The sequence below is a fragment of the Sebastes umbrosus genome, chromosome 16 (assembly GCF_015220745.1).
Source record: "Sebastes umbrosus isolate fSebUmb1 chromosome 16, fSebUmb1.pri, whole genome shotgun sequence".
NCBI lineage: Eukaryota > Metazoa > Chordata > Actinopteri > Perciformes > Sebastidae > Sebastes > Sebastes umbrosus.
In genome coordinates, this window is record NC_051284.1 from 16216747 (window position 1) to 16241414 (window position 24668).

Here is a 24668-nt window from a genome sequence, read left to right on the forward strand (position 1 = left end):
TCAACATTTATTTCAGGACATTTTGTTGTCAGTAATTTTACACTGTAAAACAATGTTAGTGCTGTTACAAAACCTAGGCGTATGTGTGGATGCTACATGGAGAATTGAACATCAAACATACAAGACTATAAATAATAATAAATAAACAAGGCAAAAGTGTGCATGACTCACATACCCACGCTCACTGCTTGACCCCTACTAAAGTAGGGCCAAAGGTTTTGCCTTTTTGGAAGTAATGGAACAAGTTCTGCTCCGGAAACGAAACTGAAGTCGAAAAAAATCACAGTTTTTGGCCAAAATTGTAAAAAATGTTGGGCAACCTGGACTTCTAACCCCCAAACGGCACAACTAAACCACAAAACTAAACCACACTGTCAACCTCCATACCAAATTTGAAGTCCCTAAGTCAAACAGTTTCCGAGTTCTGCTCCAGAAACAAAAGTGTGACGCACAGACGGACAGAAGGACGGACACGCGGAGTGCTATATACCCCCGACTACGTTGTCCCGGGGGTATAATAATAATGAATTAAGACTATAATAGTTTTGAAGCACTTGCGCATATTAGAAAGACATTAAATATCAATAGTTTTATTGAGGAAGACCTACACCCACCGGAGCTTTAGGTGTCCCACTTCAAAACACCTGAACTATCACTTTAATTTTCCCTTCTTATCGCTTTGAATTATCTTGTGACCCTTCATCTCCTATCCTGGGACCCCCAGATTGGGTCTGATTTAGAAGATCAAATGGAAACTTATAGATATTAAAAGAACCCTTCTTTACACATTAATGCAATTTAAAGTAAAATGGAGCGTAATTGACACATAAAAAGCCACTTAATAATAGTACTAGTGTGTGTCCTCCTGCATGTTTAACTGGCTGTATAGTTTGATGAGGAGGAGGATGTGTCTGAGCTGCCACACAGACTCATTCAGAGGACGGACATGGTGTAGAGCTGTCATCATGAGAGAGAAAGCCCCGAGGCTGCAGGAGCTCTCAGGAATCTGAGCTCTCTCTCTGTCTCTCTCTGTGTGTGTTTGTGTGTGTGTGTGTGTTCAGATAGTGCATATCACCACGAGTCCACTTTCCTGGAGCTAAATCAGCAGTTCAACAATCCTCCACCAACACGAACCATCCTCCACCACCAACGCCACCACCACCTCCATGCAGGTTTCACACAAACACACCTACATGCACTCATTCATCTGGTTTATATTAGGCAAGAAAAAATGCAATTAAAGGCAGCATTATTGCTCGGATTATAGGAGGAAAGCTACGCCTACTGGAGCTCGTAGTGGTGGTGGTGGATTGGAGTTAATCTGACAGCATGCCGTAGCAGGAGTGCAGGCTGTGGGGCCAAACATGACTGTCAACTCACCACTCAATGTTTAAAAAGTCATTAAATACTAATAAAGTATAGAAGTAGAAGTATAGACTGTGAATTATGATTATACAGTATATAAAAACTATTACTATAAACTCATGTTAAGACACTATAGGCCTACCAGCAACATAAACACCATTAAGATCACTCACTAATGAGCACTACATCCATAATATACAGTAAATCCCTAAAGGAGTATTTCAGTGACCAACACCTCCTCCTCCATGCAGGTTGCACAGAAACACACCCACATGCACTCATTCATCTGGCTTATATTATAGGCAAGAAAAATGCAATTAAAGGCAGCATTATTGCTCGGATGATAGGAGGAACGCTACGCCTACTGGAGCTCGTAGTGGTGGTGGTGGATTGGTGTTAATCGGACAGCATGCAACAGTAAGAAAAATAGGTTCTATAGGGCCGAACATGACTGTCAACTCACCACTAAATGTTTAAAAAGTCAATAAATACTAATAAAGTATAGAGGTAGAAGTATAGACTGTGAATTATGATTATACAGTATATAAAAAATATTACTATAAGCTCATGTTAAGTCACTATAGGCCTACCAGCAACATAAACACCATAACGATCACTCACTAATGAGCACTACATCCTTAATATACATGCATGGACTAAACTGAGTCCGCAATCACCACCGGGGGATTTTTAAAAAGAATATATATATATTTTTTATGCCATCACCATATTACAGCTCTATTTTAGTGTCCAGCGCAAAGAAACATCCCACTGGAAAATTACCAAAACTTCCACCACTTCTTAAAAATATAAAAAGGTCAGCAAAAGGAGCGATCATCTCAGAAATAGAGAAGTTTGCCACTAAAATGAGCTTCAAGAAAATAAATTGAGAAAAAAATTAGTAATAGTAGGTTTATAATACACAGACAGCTGACTAACTATAAGAAAAATAGGTCCTATAGGGCTGTTAGTGCCAAACATGACTGTCAACCCACCACTAAATGTTTAAAAAGTCAATAGATACTAAGACTTAGACTGTAAATTGTGATTATATATATATATATATATATATATATATATATATATATATACTAAACTATCCATAATATACAGTAAATCCCTAAAGGAGTATTTCAGTGACCTCCACCTCCATGCAGGTTGCACACAAACACACCCACATGCACTCATTCATCTGGCTTATATTATAGGCACGAAAAAATGAAATTAAAGGCAGCATTATTGCTCGGATTATAGGAGGAAAGCTACGCCTACTGGAGCTCGTAGTGGTGGTGGTGGTGGTGGTGGTGGACGGTGTTAATCTGACAGCATGCCGTAACAGTGAGGGCAGGCTGTGATATGAGAAGTGAAAAAAATAATTAATAATAAAGGAGTATTTCAGTGATTGTTTTTCTAAATTAGGCTCATTTACTGTATCATCTTCTCTTAATAAGGAAAATAAGAATAGGCCTAAATTAGGGAAAATAATCATTAAACTATAATACTAATAACACACAGATACCAATTGAGAAAAAAATAAGTAATAATAATAATAATAATAATACACAGACAGCAGACTACAAACAGTAAGGTCCTATAGGGCTTTTATATAGTGCCAAACATGACTGTCAACTCACCACTAAATGTTTAAAAAGTCAATACATACTAAGACTTAGACTGTAAATTATGATTATAGTCTATATACAAAACTACAAACTATTAATATAAACTCTAAATTCCTATATCAGCAATAAACACCATTAAGATCACTCACTAATGAGCACTACATCCATAATATACAGTAAATCCCTAAAGGAGTATTTCAGTGACCAACACCTCCTCCTCCATGCAGGTTGCACACAAACACACCCACATGCACTCATTCATCTGGCTTATATTATAGGCAAGAAAGATGCAATTAAAAGGCAGCATTATTGCTCGGATTATAGGAGGAAAGCTACGCCTACTGGAGCTGGTAGTGGTGGTGGATTGGTGTTAATCTGACAGCATGCAGTAGCAGGAGTGCAGGCTGTGATATGAGAAGTGAAAAAAGCTCCTCAGCAGGAGAACGAGTCTAAAAACAAGCCTCGATGATCAACTGCGAGGCTCTGCTGCTAGTTCACATCAATGTGATCAGGAGCTCGTGTTTAGAAGAAGCAGGCTATATACCGGAACATCTCACACTGTGTGACGGGAATTAACAGCCAGGATTCATCATTACCTTGCGCGTCCCGTCGGGAAATCAACCACACACACATGAAAAGCAACAATAAAGATCCAGTTCTCCTCCGTCCTTGTTCGTGCTGGTCAGTTTCGGTGTGTAGTCGACCTGGAGAGAGATCCGCGGACCCAGCAGCCCTCAGTAGCTGGAGACATGGTGAACAGATCGGTGAGCGGTGACCTACTTCCGAAGTGGCATGCTGGAGATAATATTCATGCGCTGCCTGCATTCACATTCACATTCAGCCGCTGCACCGGGACATCCCTCCATAATATGATGCATGCAATCAGGACGAAACTGAGTCCAAAATCACCACTGGGGAGTTTGTTTTTTTTACATCCCTAAAAGAAATATGTATTTTTATTTTTTTTTTTTTATACCATCATCATTTTATAGCTCTATAGCAAAAACATCCCACTGGAAAATTACCCAAACTTCCACCACTTCTTAAAAATATAAAGGTCATCTCAGAAATTTTTGCAAAAGTTTGCCACTAAAATGAGCTTCAAACATCAAGAAAGTAAATTAAAAAAAAAAAAAAAAAGTAATAGTAGGCTAATAATACACAGACAGCTGACTAACTATAAGAAAAATAGGTCCTGCAAAAACGTCCCACTGGAAATTACCAAACTTCCACCACTTCTTAAAAATATAAAGGTCATCTCAGAAATTCTTGCAAAAGTTTGCCACTAAAATGAGCTCCAAACATCAAGAAAGTAAATTAAAAAAAAAAAAAAAAGTAATAATAGGCTACTAATACACAGACAGCTGACTAACTATAAGAAAAATAGGTCCAATAGGGCTGTTAGTGCCAAACATGACTGTCAACTCACCACTAAACTCTATATTCCTATATCAGCAATAAAACACCACTACATCCATAATATGCATGCAGGGACTTAACTGGGTCCGCAATCACCACTGGGGAGTTTTTTTTTTACATCCATAAAAGAAATATGTATTATTTATTTTTTTATACCATCATCATTTTATAGCTCTATAGCAAAAACATCCCACTGGAAAATTACCCAAACTTCCACCACTTCTTAAAAATATAAAGGTCATCTCAGAAATTTTTGCAAAAGTTTGCCACTAAAATGAGCTTCAAACATCAAGAAAGTAAATTAACAAAAAAAAAAAAAAAGTAATAGTAGGCTAATAATACAGGCAGCTGACTAACTATAAGAAAAATAGGTCCAATAGGGCTGTTAGTGCCAAACATGACTGTCAACTCACCACTAAACTCTATATTCCTATATCAGCAATAAAACACCATTAATATCACTCACTAATGAGCACTACATCCATAATATGCATGCAGGGACTTAACTGGGTCCGCAATCACCACTGGGGAGTTTTTTTTTTACATCCATAAAAGAAATATGTATTATTTATTTTTTTATACCATCATCATTTTATAGCTCTATAGCAAAAACATCCCACTGGAAAATTACCAAAACTTCCACCACTTCTTAAAAATATAAGGATCATCTCAGAAATAGAGAAGTTTGCCATTAAAATGAGCTTCAAACATCAAGAAAATAAATTGAAACAAAAAAAAAAAGTAATAGTAGGCTAATAATACACAGACAGCTGACTAACTATAAGAAAAATAGGTCCTGCAAAAACGTCCCACTGGAAATTACCAAACTTCCACCACTTTTTAAAAATATAAAGGTCAGCAATAAGGAGTGGTCATCTCAGAAATAGAGAAGTTTTGCCACAAAAATGAGCTTCAAACATCAGGAAAATAAATTGAGAAAAAAAAAAAGTAATCGTAGGCTTATAATACACAAACAGCTGACTAACTATAAGAAAAATAGGTCCTATAGGGCTGTTAGTGCCAAACATGTCCAGCGCAAAAACATCCCACTGGAAATTACCAAACTTCCACCACTTCTTAAAAATATTATTTATTTATTGTCCTTTCTTTAACCAGGTTAGTCCCACTGAGATCAAAGATCTCTTTTACAAGGGAGACCTGGCCAAGATAGCAGCAAGACAGTTATAGTGAAAGTAACAAGACAACATTATAAAACTTGTTCATACAAAACACTTGCACACAGACAACCTGGACTGCAGCGATTTCACCAGAGACCTTAAACTCATTCAAGGTAACTAAGTTTTGAAGATCAGATTGTACATTATTCCAAGCAGTAGGTGCCGAAAACCTAAAAGCTTTCTTTCCCAATTCAGTCTGTACTTTGGGAACAACAAAAAAATCTTAAAAATATAAAGGTCAGCAAGGAAGCAATCATCTCAGAAATAGAGAAGTTTGCCACTAAAATGAGCTTCATACATCATGAAAATAAATTGAGAAAAAAAAAGTAATAGTAGGCTAATAATACACAGACAGCTGACTAACTATAAGAAAAATAGGTCCTATAGGGCTGTTAGTGCCAAACATGTCCAGCGCAAAAACATCCCACTGGAAATTACCAAACTTCCACCACTTCTTAAAAATATAAAGGTCAGCAAAGGAGCGATCATCTCAGAAATAGAGAAGTTTGACACTAAAATGAGCTTCAAGAAAATAAATTGAGAAAAAAATAAGTAATAGTAGGCTAATAATACAGACAGCTGACTAATTATAAGAAAAATATGTCCTTATAGGGCTGTTAGTGCCAATATACAAAATAGCCTATATACAAAACAACAAACTATTAATATAAACTCTCTCTAAAAACACCATTAAGATCACTCACTAATGAGCACTACATCCATAATATACAGTAAATCCCTAAAGGAGTATTTCAGTGATTGGTTTTCTAAATTAGGCTCATTTACTGTATCATGTTCTCTTAATTAGGAAAATAAGAATAGACCTAAATTAAGGAAAATAATCATTAAACTATAATACGAATGTATTGAGAAAAAAATAAGTAATAATAATAATAATAATAATAATAATAATACACAGACAGCGGACTACAAACAGTAAGAAAAATAGGTCCTATAGGACTGTTATATAGGGCTAAACATGACTGTTAACTCACCACTAAATGTTTAAAAAGTCAATAAATACTAATAAAGTATAGAAGTAGAAGTATAGACTGTGAATTATGATTATACAGTATATGAAAATTATTACTATAAACTCATGTTAAGTCACTATAGGCCTACCAGCAACATAAACACCATTAAGATCACTCACTAATGAGCACTACATCCATAATATACAGTAAGTGACTGTTTTTCTTCATTAGGCTCATTTACTGTATCGTCTTCTCTTGATAAGGAAAAAAATAATAATAATAAATTAATCTAATATTATTCATTTAATATAACTAATTTTGTAATTAACATAATAATAATATAATAGACCTAAATTAAGGGAAATTACTGAACTATAATACTAATGTATACTAATAGATAACTGACTATAATGGTAAATGTCCACAGTGGCGTTTTTTATCGCGAGGGATCGCCTCGCTTCCCAGCATTGGACGCTTGATGGGCTGTTACTAGACACAAGGCGCCTGATTGGATGAACGCTGTCCCTCGTGAGCTGCCGCTCCCAGCTTTCAAACCGGAACCAACTGTAATAGTTTCTTGTCTTCTATCATATTAAACTGAATATTGTCGTGTTTTGGTCTGTTAGTCTGACGATATAAGACATTTGAAGTCTTATTGGGCTCTGAGAAGCTGTGATGGGCCTTTGTTACTATTTGCTGACATTTTATGGACTATTTTAATAATAATACATCAATCAATAATGAAAATAATCCTTAGTTGGAGCCTTATAATAAACACTATAAACTATGATCATAATATAAGAAACTTATATAGCACATTAAGTCCCTATACATCAACATAAACCTCATTAAGATCAACTCTCTAATGAGTATTACATCCATAACATAAATCCCTGAAGGAGTATTCCAGTGATTTTTATTCCTGTCGGATTAATGACAGCAAAAAAATAGAAGCATGTATCCCTCTTAATTAGTCTCATTTACTGTATCCTCTGCTCTTAATGATACGTGGAATCTAATAATGATGAGTCGCTGCTCATCGTTTATTACCCTACTTCTTCTTGAGAAAACACACACATAACATCGGCCTGTTACAGTGCGACACACACACAACACTCACGCTGTCCATGATGATCAGTCTGCTGCTGCACTCACTCAGTGGATGTTCAATTACAGGAAAACTTCAATACCTGCACCAAAACAGCAGCTTCAATCTCTTAACAACCAACTGATTGGAAAGCCACTCTGTTATCAAGTTAGCATGTGCTGTAGTCAGAACGGAGCTTAATTGGGATAAATGCTGATTGTCCTCATCAATATCAGCTTTGCAGTGTATAATTAACAGCTGTAAACAAGCTGAGTGTGTTGAGTTAATGAGGCGTGAGCACCGGGGGAAGCTGAGGGAGTAAAGACTGCTGAGAGCTGACCTGTACTGCAATAAACTGCAACACTCTGCAGAGAGATGCACGACACCGACCGCGACCATTAAACGCTTCCTACATGCAGGAAGCACTCACACACTCTCTCACTACTGGTGATGAGACAGACATAAAGGGGACATCTAAATTATCGCTTAAAAGCACATTTATTTCATTATTTTTATTTAACCTTTACGATAGTCCCATTGAGATTTAAAATCTCTTTTCCGAGGGAGTCCTGACCCTAACAGCAGCGTACAAGTTCACACATAAAAAGCAGAAATAATAGACTTAAAGCAGCAGTGGGTAGAAATGGAGCAAATATGATTAAAAAAAGTTATTTTTATAAAACGGTCACTATATCCTTACAGTAGTGCATGAGACAGGTAATCTGAAAGACAATCATGTGCCTCTGTGTCCTCCGGTGCTCCTAATGGCATCTGCAAGATTTCACATACCAGAGGAAAACAACAAATCAGAGCCGAGCTGGAGTCTTGCCGTCTCTGAGCAGCTGTCAATCACTCGCAAACTCTGATCAAATGGTCAAACTAGGCAGCGCTGATCAAATATGAATCAATGTTCTGTTACTGTAATGCCTATTTCTCTCCTCAAATGTTTTCAGAAACATCTTGTGGTGTACTGTTTAACTGTAAAATGAGAAAGTTTGTAACAAGGCAGCCATGTTGAGATCAGCTGAGGAAATACCAAGCACCGCCCACCAGCCGGGGCACAGCCAATAGGAGCGCTCTCTCTCTGAAATGACCTGTGATTGGCCAGAGCCTCCCGTCATGGGCTAGACTTTTTAAAGCCTGAAAACAGAGCCATGATGAGGTGCAGAAGTCAAGTGTTCTCTCAGAACACTTGAATTACAATATGCTGAAAGGTTATTATAGAGTTTTTACCCAATGATGCCAAAAACGTTCTGCCTACTGCAGCTTTAAAGTTAAAAAAAAAACATAAAAATGTTACATAAAAGAGATGGGCTTTAACAAAACTTTAAAAAAAACAGCAAATTGCATAATGATAATTATCTGTAGGTTAATCGCTTGAAGCAACTCTTTTCACATGAAACACATTCAGTCATTTGATCTATAAATACTATAGAAACATTGTTTATAGCTGATTTAAAGACTTGTTTAAAGGCACATTCCCTTTGGTGTAATATTTATGGTTGTTAGGGCTTGTCCTCGACCAAAGAAATTCTTAGTCGACTAACACACACGATTTTGCCGACTAATCGATAAATTGATTTAATCTAGGGCTACAACTAACCATTATTTTCACTGTCGATTAATATGTTGATTATTTTCTTGATTAATTGATTAGTTGTTTGGTCTATTAAATGTCAGGAAATGGTGAAAAATGTTGATCAGTGTTTCCCAAAGCCCAGGTTGACGCCTTCAAATGTCTTGTTTTGTCCACAACTCAAAAATATTCAGTTTACTGTCATATAGGAGTAAAGAAACCAGAAAATATTCACATTTAAGAAGCTGGAATCAGAGAATTTTGACTCAATTTGACCCACTTTCTTTTCTTCAAAAATTACTCAAACTGATTAATCGATTATCAAACTAGTTGGCGATTAATTTAATAGTTGACAACTAATCGATTAATCGTTGCAGCTCTAATTTAATCGATTGATCTGTGAAACTGAGTTTTTCCACAAAGAATTACACAAAAGCACCACTTTAGATCTTGTGTTTACCAGAGATGTGCTCTGAAGTTTCTTGGAAATAAGTAATTCAGCATGAAAAAAGCATGAAAAATGATTAATCACCTAAAGAAAGACCAAAATGACTAGTCGACTAGATATTGTCTTAGATTTTGGATATCATAATATGGCAGAAGTGTTGTCTTTTCCTGGTTTTAAAGGCTGCATTACAGTAAAGTGATGTAATTTTCTGAACTTACCAGACAGTTCTAGCTGTTCTATTATCTTGTTATTTATCAAAAATCTCATTGGATAAATAAATGTGTAAAAGCACTAATAGTCAATCCTACAACATCGTCTTAATATCGATATTGAGGTATCTGGTTAAAAATATTGTGATATTTGATTTTCTCCATATAGCCCAGCCCTACTGAGAGTGAGTGTATCCCTGATAATCACAATTTCAATATACCAACTAAAATGAAGTGTCAAACTGTGTATTCTTCTGTGTTCAGGGCTTTTTTTCAAAAAAGGATTTCAATCTAGCAATTACTAAAAAAAGACATGGTTTAAAAATGATCAATAACCAGAGAAAATCCACATTGTGGGAGGCAAAATGTGTGGGAAGTAATCAATAAAATAAAAACATATTGTCAGAGCAGATACTGCAACTCTCATAGCAACTCTCATAGACAGACCGCAGGTAAATATTTGAATAAAAAGCAAAGAGGGGCTCTTAAAATAAGGTCACTGGTTCCTTGACAGGGACTAATGAAAAGTGTCAGGAAGGCATACACCTTGCCGTCCTTGAGCAAGACCTGTAATATGATTTTAAACTCCACAGTATTTCTTAAGAGCTGCCCTCTTAGTCCTTTGTTTTTTCTTGGTGTTTGTCCCAGACCATTTTCACCTCAGATATCTCCAAACTGATCTACATTTGGCCTTGTGTACCTCCATTCAACAAAATCTTTCGCCCCAGAAACTCCTCATCTCAGGAGATATTTACTGAAGATGATGAATTTTTCATTCTGAAGGTGGAGAGATAGCATCGGGGGAAGAGTGAAATAACACCGTAATACTATATTGATCTCTTTCTCTGCTTGCCCCTGCCTGAAAAGTCAGAGCTCAGATTCTGCTGCGGACCAGCCGCCCTCCAGCTGCCACAGCGTCAGTACACGTTACAGAGTACACTGTAAAAGGTTACAAAAATATATACGGCGTGTTCTTGGACTGAAAGATTCTTTATATAAAAGAAACAAGTCTGCAAACTCTTCTTTTCACATGGAGAAAGAATATCAACAATGTGAAGTCTTCTCTGTGATTTTAAACAACGCACAGTTGGTGCACTGTTTGGATTTGCATTGAAAAGTTGAATCCATGAAAAATAAAGATTTGCTGCTCTACAGCCGTACACTAAATTACAAATCCTGCTATGGTGAAAAGCAAGAGCCGCCCCACTCTGCTCGTTGCCTTCGTTGGTTGGGTTGGTTAGGTTTAGGCATTAGGAGTGAGATTGGTTAGGGTTAGGGTAAGAATATCAGGGAAAGGGCCCGTTCACATGCCACGTCCTTTGCACGCTCAAAACCATTGCTGTCAATGTAGATGTACAGCAGGGGCGCTCAAACGTCGGCGCAAGCGACACGCTGCACCCCAAGGCATAAATAGTTAATAGCGTGCACCGCATGTCATGTGACAAGGAACAACCAATCACAGCCGGCAGACATCTTTTCTTTCTTCCGTAAATATCACGCTATGGTAAATATATGGATAAGAAGTTAATCATTTTTAGTAAAAACCTTCATAGGTTTAGAAAAAATATCAACTTGGTTATGTTTAGGCAACAAAACTGCTTAGTTAGGTTTAGGAACAGATCGTGGTTTGGGTTAAAATAACTCAGGAAGTGGCGTAACTTAAGTACGGAAGTTACGTGACAAATAAATCAACGTTGACTTCTGGTTTCACGCTGGATATGAACACCGATCTCCTGGGGGAAAGTCTGTTTTTTTTACCCACCCATCCACCCTGACCTCCTCCCTACACATTGTTTGCCACTCTTTATACTTCCTGGTTCATGTTTATGTAGATTATGTACAAAGTGATTTTGTGTGGTATATATATACGAATTACAGTGCATTATTTTCCGTAGATATAGCTACGGACAGTGTAAGAGAACAGCCAGCCAAGGTGTAGGCGCTATCAAGGTAGCAAATAGTGGTTGGTCAATTTGATAATGCACCGAAGATGTAATCAACATCCAAATCCCTAAAGCGCCTGCGAATGTGGTGTATTTAGTCATAAGAAGCTGCAGCATCACACCTGTTGAAAATGTCCTGGCAGTGTTCATGAATGTGAGGCAAAATGTTTACTGTCAGTTTCACAATACAGCAGGCGAGGAGGTGATGGGAAGGTTACAGCAGTGTGACATTGAAGAGAAAACATGTTTTCAATGCGATGAGTCACACGTAATCTAGTGAAGTCATTCAGCAGGCTAACCGCTGCAGCGACCTGTCATTGTCACACAAGGCTGACTAGTGTGTATGTTGACCAATGCTTTCTAAAAGAATGTGTGTGTGAACGAGAGGTATTTGTGTCATGCGTGGCTGGTGGCAACAATGTGGTAAACGACGGTCAGTTTGCGTGATAACTTCATACAAGATATTGTTTGTGTAAGTTTAAACAGTTTTTTTAAGGGAGAGTTTAGAAAAATAAAACTAATAATTTCTGTTAGAAATAAGACAATACAGGAAAATCGAATTTTTGGGGAATTAAGCACAAAAACAAATAGATATAAATTAGGACTGTCAAAAATAACATGATAATAACACGTTAACGCAAATTCATTTTAACGTCGCTAATTTCTTTATCATATTAATACAATCGATCTTTCGGAGGTTGTAGCGGACTCAGTTTTAAAGCCAGAATGAAGATACTGGCATCATATGAAACTATTGAAAGGAGGCTAAATAACGCTCCAAACATGCACTAAATTCTGTCGAGGAAAAACTGGCATGGCCATTTTCAAAGGGGGTCCTTTGACCTCTGACCTCAAGATATGTGAATTAAGTTTTAGTTTGCCTTGTTATGATTTGAGCATATTGTTTTATGCTAAATGTAGTACCTGTGAGGGTTTTCTGGACAATATTTGTCATTGTTTTGTGTTGTGAATTGATGGGATATATACAAATTACAGTGCATTAGTTTCTGTAGGTATAGCTCTGAACGGTGTATGAGAACAGCCTGGTTAAAGTGATAGGACATAATGAGGAGGCACCGATTATACTTAATAAACAGCTGAGACATTGACGGTGCAAAAGTAGGTGAGAGTCTGTATTCTGAAGATGATCGCTGGATTTTGTAGACTTAGCATACGACTACTGTATATGTAACTGCGTTTGCTACACAACAGAACAGGTAGTAAGCTGTTATTTCTCCGCTTCAGCGTTTAGGCCTACAGATGTAGAGATGACAGTTCAGCACTACAGAGCAGATACAGGACAGGAAGTGTAATTATCTGCTTCTACTGTTCCTCTTCAAAGAGACGGGGCAAGATGCCAGACAGCCTGACTGGCAAAGAGGGAGAAGAGGAGGAAAGAAAAAAGAGCCAGAGAGAGAGAGAGAGAGAGAGAGAGAGAGAGAGAGAGATGAAGACTGAATTCAAAAAGATGGAAGCAAAGCACCAGAGAGGAGCGGAGGGAGGGAATCTCACACCTCTCATCTCATCGAGCGGGAGAAAAGTCAAACTTAGTAGAAATCAGAGGGGCAATTTTTCACATTCACCCAGCTTTTCTTTGCCTGACAGCTCCTCAGAGATACATAGTTTGACACAGACTTTCTGAGAGAGCGGGGCGAGAACAAGGGAGCAGAAAAAAATTAAGAGAATGTGTGAGCGACCGGGGGGGAGGGAGGCAAGAGACAAGAGAGTGATGGATTGAGATAGCACAGAGAATGGAGACAGAGAGAGATTGTCATCATCATCATGAACAATGACTCTCTGATAGAGGAGGCCTGTCACTGGATTTTCAACCCAGCGGAGGAAGGAGCGAGGAGGAGGGGGGGGGGTGGGGGCGGCCGCCCGCCTGCCTGCCCACCTGCCAGGGCCTCAGTCATGCTTTTAGCATCTGCCAAACTGAAGGACGCTTGGTGCCATGTGCTTTTCACTGAAGGAGCCTGACGTTTGTCAGTCACAGTGAGGGCTTCTGTTCAGTTCGGCCTCAGCCAAACAGGGTTTAATATCCCCCCCTCCACACACACACACACTCCCACCCCATGTAAACAATCCCAGTGTGTGTGAGGAGTGAGCGAGACCCCGGCTCTGAAAGCTCCACATCCACTGCAGCTGTGGGCCGGCCAACAGCTGACGCCGGGGCTGTGGGTCTCTGCTCCCCTCCCCACCAACCCTGCCTCCTCTTCTTCTGTGTTTCCATGAAACAGACCTGTAATTTTCACAGCTGTGTCTCGGGCATTGTGCCAGGGTGAGTCAGGGAAGGAGAGACCGGGAGAGAGAGAGAGAGAGAGAGGGGCCGGCTAATGGCTTTTAGAGGAGTACAGGCTACAGCGTTCAGCTAATCCTAGAGACACCCAAGATTCAAATATTCAAACAACTAAACCAGATTAACATCCAACTGTGAAACACATTATAAGACATACGAGTACAAAGTTCTGTAAATGATACGGTAGCCACGAAGCATTCAGGTTTTCCCCATCATATCTATTTTTAAGGATAACATTGTACTATTGCAAAGTAACTGCTGAAATCTGGGAACACTTCGCTACAACAAAGTCAGACAATCAGACAGGTGGAAATGAGGTCAACAGCTGAGTTAAATTATCTAAACCGTGTTATTTGGAGGTGAAACCAAAAGCGAGTGCACCCCGAAATTACAGTAATAATCCCAAATTGCAGGAAATCTTTTTGCACGCACAACCTGGAAGTCAGTTACAGAACTCTTTAGGGTTAAAGCGGCAGGGTTCAACTGGTTTGGGCTGATTTTAAAGAACATTTGTAAAGAAAAAATTCATTATTATTATTATTATTATAACACAATAAATAACACGATAAGGGCCTTGAGGTGAGTCCTGTTTCATTACCTGATCATGAAAGGTCCTCACTAATGTCAAATGGCGCCGTAGGAGGAGGGCAACTTGTTGGGAGCTCCGCACTAGTGTTAAGTTTAAGGTTATATATTTTAGGTTTTAGGCTATTTATTGGGCTTTGTTTTTAGGTTATTTATATCTTACTATTTATTTTCCTTCTTTTATGTAGCCTCCCAGCAAAACATTTTCTCTTCCATTCTTCAGTAAACTCGGCGACGCGCTTTGAGTTCAGGCTGGTGCACGCCAAGAGTAGAGAACGAGTAGGGAGGCATCTGATTGGTTCTTTCTAAGCGGTCCGCGAGGCAGTGATGGGTTGACGTTTTTACAGGATTACAGCAGCTACAGATGACGGCTCTTCTCCGGTCCTTTTTCAGAGCTCATAAGTAATGGATCGCTGCCGGGGTGTAACAACCATTTCAACCAATATAACAAATAGTGTATACTGGATAACATCGTCAACCCTGCCTTTAATGACATTTATTAACGCCAATTAAATGCTCAATTACTATTTACGTGACTCTTGTGGTCCTCCATAGCTTTGGTCCATAGACTGTATATAAGAAGTGGATGTAGTCACAGTATCGTCACCCATTGGTTTGTGGACTGATGTTTTGAAGCGTTGAGTTTGGTATTTTGGCCGTCGCCATCTTATGTTTTTTTGGAACCAGAAGTGACGTGAGAGGGTGGAGCGATCATGAACTGAAAACACACTGTGAAAGGGTTAAAGTTGTAAGACGAAAACACGGACAACTCCCAGACAGGACAACGCCATGGGAGCGAGCTGTCAATCACAAGGTAGCCAAGCCCTAAAGCATGCCCTGCTTTATGGTCTATTTGACTCTAAATGGGACCATAATTTACTAAATGAACATCATGCTGTATTGAAGAAGACTTGAAACTAGCGATTGAGATCATAAACTCATGTTTACAATGTTTACTGAGGATTTTGGTTTCTTTTGTAGGCTGTTTAAAACCCCCCCGTATGTGCTTGTATGTTGCAAATTCCTAAATGAATGTGGGGTCCAGAAGTTCATTTTTGCCTCTGGGCCCCCAGCAGGTTAATCCGGCTATGATCTCAGCAAATAGCTTGGTGAGTGAAATGGTATTATAACCAACAGGAATGATGGCCATAACTAGAAAAGTAAGACCCAAGTTGTAATAAAGCCGGTGTCCCAAAGCCCAGCAGCCACATGGCCATGCAAATATTGCCCAAATGAAGTAATACACTATGAGTGACTTGCAGCTGAGGCTGCTGAAAAATGGAGGAAGTTGCGTATCAGCAACTGAGTTCAAAAGTTATTTTGTTTACAAAAAAACACCCTTAGTAGCTTGTGCTGAATGGCATCCAAAAAGAAATCAGGCCCAGTGAGTTCCTGTTAGATAATATTTAACATGCTTCTGTGGGGCACAGCAGTGTGACTGTGACAAGTGTTTTGGAAAAAAGGGATGTGTCCGTGTACTTTTCCAATGCAGCTACAACAATAAAGGCATTCATACTGGGCTGGGATGTTGTTTTCACTTCCTGAAATAGATTTGTATGCATTTGCAAGATGAACCAGACAATTATATGAAAAATATGTTTACAATATACATATATGCAAACATCTATTCTATTAAATTCTGCTGTTGTTTTCTTCTGACCACATGTGGCCTGTATCTGAGCAGGAAGTATTTGTCTCCTTTGGGACAGCAGGGAGGTCAGTGTGTTTGGGTGACAGGAGGCATGTTCCCCTCCTCCTCCTCCTCTTCCTCTCTGTGGCCACAACAGGACACTTCTTCAGAAATAATGGGATTATGTCCAGGATTGATATCCAGCTTTATGGCTCACGTGTGGGCGCTGCACCTCTATTCAACATGCTGCTATGACAGGGCCTGTCAAAGTAGGCTGCGGAGAACTGACTAGACACAAATCTAGCACGACCTCCAGAACTGAAGCTCTATTGTCAGGCGTTTCTGTCCACAAGAGGCTTTACAAACACCATTATACCGAGGAACTCACTAGGCAACTTGTACGTCACGCATTATAACCCTGATGTCATGTCAGAGCATGCTGCTTTTCAACGGCCTTTTACAGCAGGAGGTGGGGGGGAGTCGGCTTAATCCAAGCTGGACTGCAACTCACACAACTCTTCATTAGTAATTAATCTCATATTATTTCCTTGATTAAACACTTAATCTATAATCTAGGAAACGCCAGTGGAAGAAGAAAAATTTTCATAAAAACGTCCCCGAGCCCAAAGCTGAAATCTTCAAATTGCTTGTTTTGTCCATCCAACAGTGGAGGAAGAAGTATTCAGATCCTTTACTGTAGTAGAGGTACAACTACCCCAGTGTGAAAATACTCCACTGCAAGTAAAAGTATAGAAGTATTGTTGAAACATGGTTCTCTGTGCATCATCAGCGGTATGCCGCTGAATCATGGGCTTCTCGGTTCCAGGGAAAGGGAAAAAAGGAACTGGAGCAGCGAACTGATTGATTTACAGACTTACATTTCGTCAGTTCTTTGTCTTCATCAGAGTCGAAATGGATATATATCTATATACAGGCAACCTAGAGCAGGTGTACAATTATCATTGGATAGAGGTGTAGTAGAGCAGAGCTGATTGTTTTTCTGAAATACATAAATCTGTATTTTACTACGGAACATCATGACACCTTTATGCACTTTCTAGACTTAAAGCTGCAGTGGGTAGAAATAGAGTAAATATGATTTTAAAAAATGTATTTTTATAAAACGGTCACTATATCCTGACAGTAGTGCCTGAGACAGGTAATCTGAAAAAAATCATGAGCTTCTGTGTCCTCCGGTGCTCCTAATGGCATCTGCAAGATTTCACAGACCGGAGGAAAACAACCAGACAGAGTCGAGCTGGAGCCTTGCCGTCTCTGAGCAGCTGTCATCACTCGGATCAAACGGTCAAACTAGGCAGCATTGATCAAATATGAATCAATATGCTGTGACTGTAACGCCTATTTCTCGCCTAAAATGTTTTCAGAAACATCTTGTAGTGAACTGTTTAGCTGTAAAATGAGAAAGTTTGTGACCCGGCAGACATGTTGAGATCAGTTGAGGAAATACCAAGCACCGCCATGCAGCTGGAGCACAGCCAATAGGAACGCTCTCTCTCTCTGAAATGACCTGTGATTGGCCAAAGTCTCCAGTCACAGGCTAGATTTTTCAAAGCCTGAAAACAGAGCCATGAGGAGGTGCAGAAGTCTAGTTTTCTCTCAGAACACTTGAATTACAATATGCTGAAAGGTTATTATGAAATTTTTGCCCAATAATGCCAAAAATATTTTGCTACTGCAAGTTTAACAGACTATAATCTACAACAAACACACTTTTAAAAGCTGAGAGTAATAACAGCTCATCTATAATATTCCAGTTGGCCACTTCTTGAAAGGTTTAAAGCCGTTGAAATGAAAGAGCGTTTCCAGCATCTATCTCCTCGGCCCCATCAGACGGCCCTGTACATACAGATAGGGAATCTCTGTTAAGAAATCAAGAGCTACCAGTACAGACCTACTGGATATTCTCCTCTGGCAGGCAAGGTCAAAAACATTATCCTTAAACACGGAAATGTCCTCAAAAGTGATCCATCTCTAAATAATATCAGCTCCCTCGATCACATTATCTCAATCTGAGAGACAGACTGGTTCATCATGACACTATAAAACCACCCAACACTGTCTCCTGGTTGTCTAGGCTGTTTTTCTGCTGTGGTAGACGCCAAATACTTTAGATAAGATTAGATAAAACTTTATTTATCCCGAAGGGAAACTGTTGTGCAGCAATAACAATACATACACACATCCACATCCACATCCACATCCACGTAAAAAAACAAACCGTTCATGACCGTGGGCTTGTTGACCCGTCGCGCAAAGATTAAATATATGCCTTTGAATTATTTGACGAGGTGTCAGAGACGTAGAAGAGGCAACTATCTGAGCATAGGCCTACTTGACCATTAAGTAGTCTGCCTTATTTCATGTATAAAACCCGTGTTATGGCTTCATATAATACAGAAATATTATTCATTACTATCAATCAATCTATGTATATATTTCGGAGTTGAAACACATTGATTGTTTTTCTTCTCCCTAATGTGCAAAACAAACCGAAACAGTGACCCAAAAACCCGCATACAAACCAAACCGTGGGCCTGTTGAACCGTTGCACCACTAATCCACATACTGGTAATAAATACACCATAAAATCCTTCATAAACTGCAGCAGCACACATGTTGTCTACATGCTGAGATGACTTTCAAACATTCATTACACTTGATCGATTCAGTACTTGTACTTTTTGTACCTTTCAGATATATCTGTGTTGTCTTGTTCCTGATGTGCTCATACGGGGTGTGGCACTTGGATCCATTATCCAACCAATTATCCAACTCATAATTTGTACAACTGCTCTAGGTCAACTATGTGTTTTCCTTACGCACTATTAAAGGCTGTAAATCAATCAGTCCCTTTTCCCCACTTGGGAATCACACAAATATTATCTGCAAATTAAAGTATTAAAAGTAGTCATTATGAATGGCCCATGACAGTTTTCTATCATCATACATTCTGTTATTGGATTATTATTACTGAAGCATTAACATATAAGGAGATTTATAAAACAGTCACTGTATCCTGACAGTAGTGCATGAGACAGGTAATCTGAAAAAAATCATCTGCTTCTGTGTCCTCCGGTGCTCCTAACGGCATCTGCAAGATTTCACAGACCAGAGAAAACAACCAATCAGAGCCGAGCTGGAGCCTTGCCGTCTCTGAGCAGCTGTCAATCACTCGCAAACTCCGATCAAACGATCATACTAGGCGGCGCTGATCAAATATGAATCAATATTCTGTTACTATAATGCCTATTTCTCTCCTCAAATGTTTTCAGAAACATCTTGTAGTGTACTGTTTAGCTGCAAAATGAGAAAGTTTGTGACAAGGCAGCCAAGTTGAGATCAGTTGAGGAAACACCAAGCACCGCTTACCAGCCGGAGCACAGCCAATAGGAACGCTCTCTCTCTCTGAAACGACCTGTGATTGGTCAAAGTCTCACGTCACGGGTTAGATTTTAGAATTATGGAACGATTCACTTAACTAATTGATTAATCGGCTCAACATTCAGCTCTATAGATCCTATAAAGAAACAACCAGTAAGCGATCACGAGCTGTGTGGAGGAGTCTCTTTACGACGACTCAAATGAAGCAATAAGTAACAAAAGTTTCCTCTCATGTTTTTACAGATAAAGGAAAGGATCTGTTTTATAGCTGACACCCGGTCAGAGGAGCTCGATGCCCGTCCTGCCTCAAACTTTCAGTTTTAGCCCGAGAAGGGCAGCCATGTTGAGATCAGTTGAGGAAATACCAAGCACCGCCCACCAGCCGGAGCACAGCCAATAAGAGCGCTCAATAGGAACGCTCTCTCTGAAATGACCTGTGATTGGCCAAAGTCTCCCATCACGGGCTAGATTTATTAAAGCCTGAAAACAGAGCCATGAGGAGGAGCAGAAGTCTAGTTTTCTCTCTGAACACTTGAATTACAACATGCTGATATGTTATTATGGAGTTTTTTGCCAAACGATGTCAAAAATATTCTTCCTACTGCAGCTTTAAGTGAAGTATTGGAGTAAATGTAGCCTAGTTAGGCCCCAAAAAAACAAAAATATTCAGTTTATTATGACAGAAAAGCAGCAAATATCCACATTTGAGAAGCTGGACGACTCAGTGAACTAATTGATTAATTAATCATCTATACATTCAGCTCTATAGATCCTATAAAGAAACAACCAGTAAAATACCAACAGGGACTTTTTTAATGCCTCTAAACATCTTTGCATCTCCAACTAACAACCTTAAACGTGACAGTAAACCCGAGACTAAACTCCGTGTAACTCCGACAGAAGCTGCAGAAGCGAGTGACATTTTGTAGCGATCACGAGCTGTGTGGAGGAGTCTCTTTACGGACACAGATGAAGCAATAAGTAACAAAGTTTACAGATAAAGTAAAGGATCTGTTTTATAGCTGACACCTGGTCAGAGGAGCTCGATGCCCGTCCTGCCTCACACTTTCAGTTTTAGCCCGAGAAGGGCAGCCATGTTGAGATCAGTTGAGGAAATACCAAGCACCGCCCACCAGCCGGAGCACAGCCAATAAGAGCGCTCAATAGGAACGCTCTCTCTGAAATGACCTGTGATTGGCCAAAGTCTCCCATCACGGGCTAGATTTATTAAAGCCTGAAAACAGAGCCATGAGGAGGTGCAGAAGTCTAGTTTTCTCTCAGAACACTTGAATTACAACATGCTGACACAGACCGGAGGAAAACAACCAATCAGAGCCGAGCTGGAGTCTTGCCGTCGCTGAGCAGCTGTCAATCACTCGCAAACTCCGATCAAATGGTCAAACTAGGCAACGCTGATCAAATATTAATAAATATTCTGTTACTGTTATGCCTATTTCTGGACTCAAATGTTTGCAGAAACATCTTGTAGTGTACTGTTTAGCTGTAAAATGAGAAAGTTTGTGATGTGACAGCCATGTTGAGATCTGTTGAGGAAATACCAAGCACCGCCCACCAGCTGGAGCACAGCCAATAAGAACACTCTCTCTCTGAAATGACCTGTGATTGGTCAAAGTCTCCTGTCACGGGTTAGATTTTTTTAAAGCCTGAAAACAGAGCCATGAGGAGGTACAGAAGTCTAGTTTTCTCTCTGAACACTTGAATTACAACATGCTGATAGGTTATTATGGAGTTTTTTGCCAAATGAAGACAAAAATATTCTTCCTACTGCAGCTTTAAGTGAAGTATTTGAGTAAATGTAGCCTAGTTAGGCCCCAAAAAAACAAAAATATTCAGTTTATTATGACAGAAAAGCAGCAAATATCCACATTTGAGAAGCTGGACGACTCAGTGAACTAATTGATTAATTAATCATCTATACATTCAGCTCTATAGATCCTATAAAGAAACAACAACAGGGACCTTTTTAATGCCTCTAAACATCTTTGCATCTCCAACTAACAACCTTAAATGTGACAGTAAACCCGACACTAAACTCCGTGTAACTCCGACAGAAGCTGCAGAAGCGAGTGACATTTTGTAGCGATCCCGAGCTGTGTGGAGGAGTCTCTTTACGGACTCAGAGGAAGCAATAAGTAACAAAAGTTTCCTCTCATGTGTTTACAGATAAAGGAAAGGATCTGTTTTCTAGCTGATACACCCGGCCGTCCTGCCTCATACTTTCAGTTTTAGCCGGAGAGAAGCGATCACGGTGTGTTTGTGTGTTTGTGTGTGTGTTTTATATCTTACCAGCTCTGCAGGCTGTAATATATCCTGATTATTAGACGAAAGGAGGATCAGTTCCTCAGGACGAGAGAGCGATGCGTCAGGTGTACGCTGCCCGCATGTGAAGGAGGAAAACAGAGACTCATGTTGAATCCTTTTCTCTTCTTCTTCTTCTGCTTCTTCTCTCCAAACTGCGCCCCAACCCTCCTCCCAGTGGCTTCACTTTAAAAACCACAATCCCAGTGTAAGAGACGAGGAAGAAGCGAAGGCGTGCTGCTGTTGCAAAGCGTACAGTTCAGTTCAGTTCAGCAAAAAGCTCCCTGCAAAACTCACTTCAGCGTGTTTTTACATAACAGCATCATCCGCTTTTTTATGTTGACGCATCATGTAGCGAAAACATGGAGTTTCTTAAAGGGCCACGGCGTCCACATGTCAGCACCGTCCACCACCCACTGAGAGGGACAGATGGCTTTCACCTAGTTAATGTCTTTAAGCCCTGTTTCTTTTGACACTTGTGTTAACCCTGGCAGCTCTCAATGAACAGATCTGTGGCTCATGAACCAAAACCTGCTCTGACATGTGACTGCATGGAGCCTCCTGGAGCTACTGATGTGGTTCTTATGTGTGACTTTCTGTTTTAATACAGTGTCATTTTATGTCATAACACAGGATTTAGACTTTATGGGCTTACAGTAGTGAATACAGTATACTGTATGTGCAGAAATTGGTCCTCAACTTTTGGTTGTCACGGTTTAAAGCTGCAGTAGGCGGAATTTTTTTGGCATCATTAGGCAAAAAATCCATAATAACCTTTCAGCATATTGTAATTCAAGTGTTCAGAAAGAAAACTAGACTTCTGCACCTCCTCATGGCTCTGTTTTCAGGCTTTAAAAAATCTAACCCGTGATGGGAGACTTTGACCAATCACAGGTCATTTCAGAGAGAGAGCGTTCCTATTGGCTGTGCTACGGTTGGTGGGCGGTGCTTGGTATTTCCTCAACTGATCTCAACATGGCTTTAAGCCATGTCTTTAAGCCCTGTTTCTTTTGACACTTGTGTTAACCCTGGCAGCTCTCAATGAACAGATCTGTGGCTCATGAACCAAAACCTGCTCTGACATGTGACTGCATGGAGCCTCCTGGAGCTACTGATGTGGTTCTTATGTGTGACTTTCTGTTTTAATATCATTTTATGTCATAACACAGGATTTAGACTTTATGGGCTTACAGTAGTGAATACAGTATACTGTATGTGCAGAAATTGGTCCTCAACTTTTGGTTGTCACGGTTTAAAGCTGCAGTAGGCAGAATTTTTTTGGCATCATTAGGCAAAAAAATCCGTAATAACCTTTCAGCATATTGTAATTCAAGTGTTCAGAAAGAAAACTAGACTTCTGTACCTCTTCATGGCTCTGTTTTCTAACCCAAATCTCACCATTTCCTGACATTTTATAGACCAAACAATTAAACGATTAATCAAGAAAATAATCAACATATTAATCGACAATGAAAATAGTCGTTAGTTGCAGCCCTAGATTAAATCAATTTATCGATTAGTCGACAAAATCGTGTGTGTTAGTCGACTTTCTTTGGTCAAGGACAGCCCTAACATCCATAAATGTTACACCAACGGGAATGTGCCTTTAAACAAGTCTTTAAATCAGCTATAAACAATGTTTCTATAGTATTTATAGATCAAATGACTGAATGTGTGACATATGAAAGGAGTCGCTCCGAGCGTTGAACCTACAGATAATTATCATGATGCAATTTCCTTTTTTTCTTTTAAGTTTGTTACTTGTCGCTTTTATGTGACATTTTTATGTTGTTTTTAACTTTAAAGCTGCAGTAGGCAGAATGTTTTTGGCACCATTGGGCAAAATCTCCATAATAACCTTTCAGCATATTGTAATTCAAGTGTTCTGAGAGAAAACTAGACTTCTACACCTCATCATGGCTCTGTTTTCAGGCTTTAAAAAATCTAACCCGTGATGGGAGACTTTGACCAGTCACAGGTCATTTCAGAGAGAGAGAGAGCGTTCCTATTGGCTGTGCTACGGCTGGTGGGCGGTGCTTTGTATTTCTTCAACTGATCTCAACATGGATGCCGGGTCATAAACTTTCTCATTTTACAGCTAAACAGTACACTACAAGATATTTCTGAAAACATTTGACGTGAGAAATAGGCATTACAGTAACAGAATATTGATTCATATTTGATCAGCGCTGCCTAGTTTGACCGTTTGATCGGAGTTCGCGAGTGATTGACAGCTGCTCAAAGACGGCAAGACTCCAGCTCGGCTCTGATTGGTTGTTTTCCACTGGAGGACACCGGAGGACACAGAGACACATTTTTTTTTTCAGATGACCGGTCTCATGCACTGCAGTTAGGATACAGTGACCGTTTTATAAAAATAACTTTTTAAAATCATATTTGCTCCAATTCTACCCACTGCTGCTTTAACTTTCTTGTCCTGATTTCATTTCCCTCCAGTTTAGTTCACCTATTCAAACTAAAATAAAATAAATAAAAATAGCAAATATGCATTTCATACTGGAGACCACAGCAACACCAATAATATCACTGACACATGACATGATTGAAACCCACACTGCTCTCACATGCTGATATAACACATTTGTATACATTAA

At 39.4% G+C, this 24668-nt stretch overlaps 1 protein-coding gene across 3 annotated transcripts in view; it reads right to left on the minus strand.

Moving 5' to 3' along the window:
• bahd1 (bromo adjacent homology domain containing 1) overlaps positions 1–22434 on the minus strand; it is a 42357-nt gene extending 19923 nt beyond the window's left edge. Inside the window, exon 1 of one of the 3 annotated variants that reach the window (XM_037746484.1) lies at positions 22042–22434. The gene's annotated coding sequence lies outside the window, so the exon portion shown is untranslated. Of the gene's footprint in view, positions 1–3583; positions 3808–7678; positions 7887–22041 lie in introns of those variants that run through there. The other 2 variants (XM_037746485.1, XM_037746486.1) reach the window with 2 other exon arrangements.
• Positions 22435–24668: the final 2234 nt, after the last annotated feature.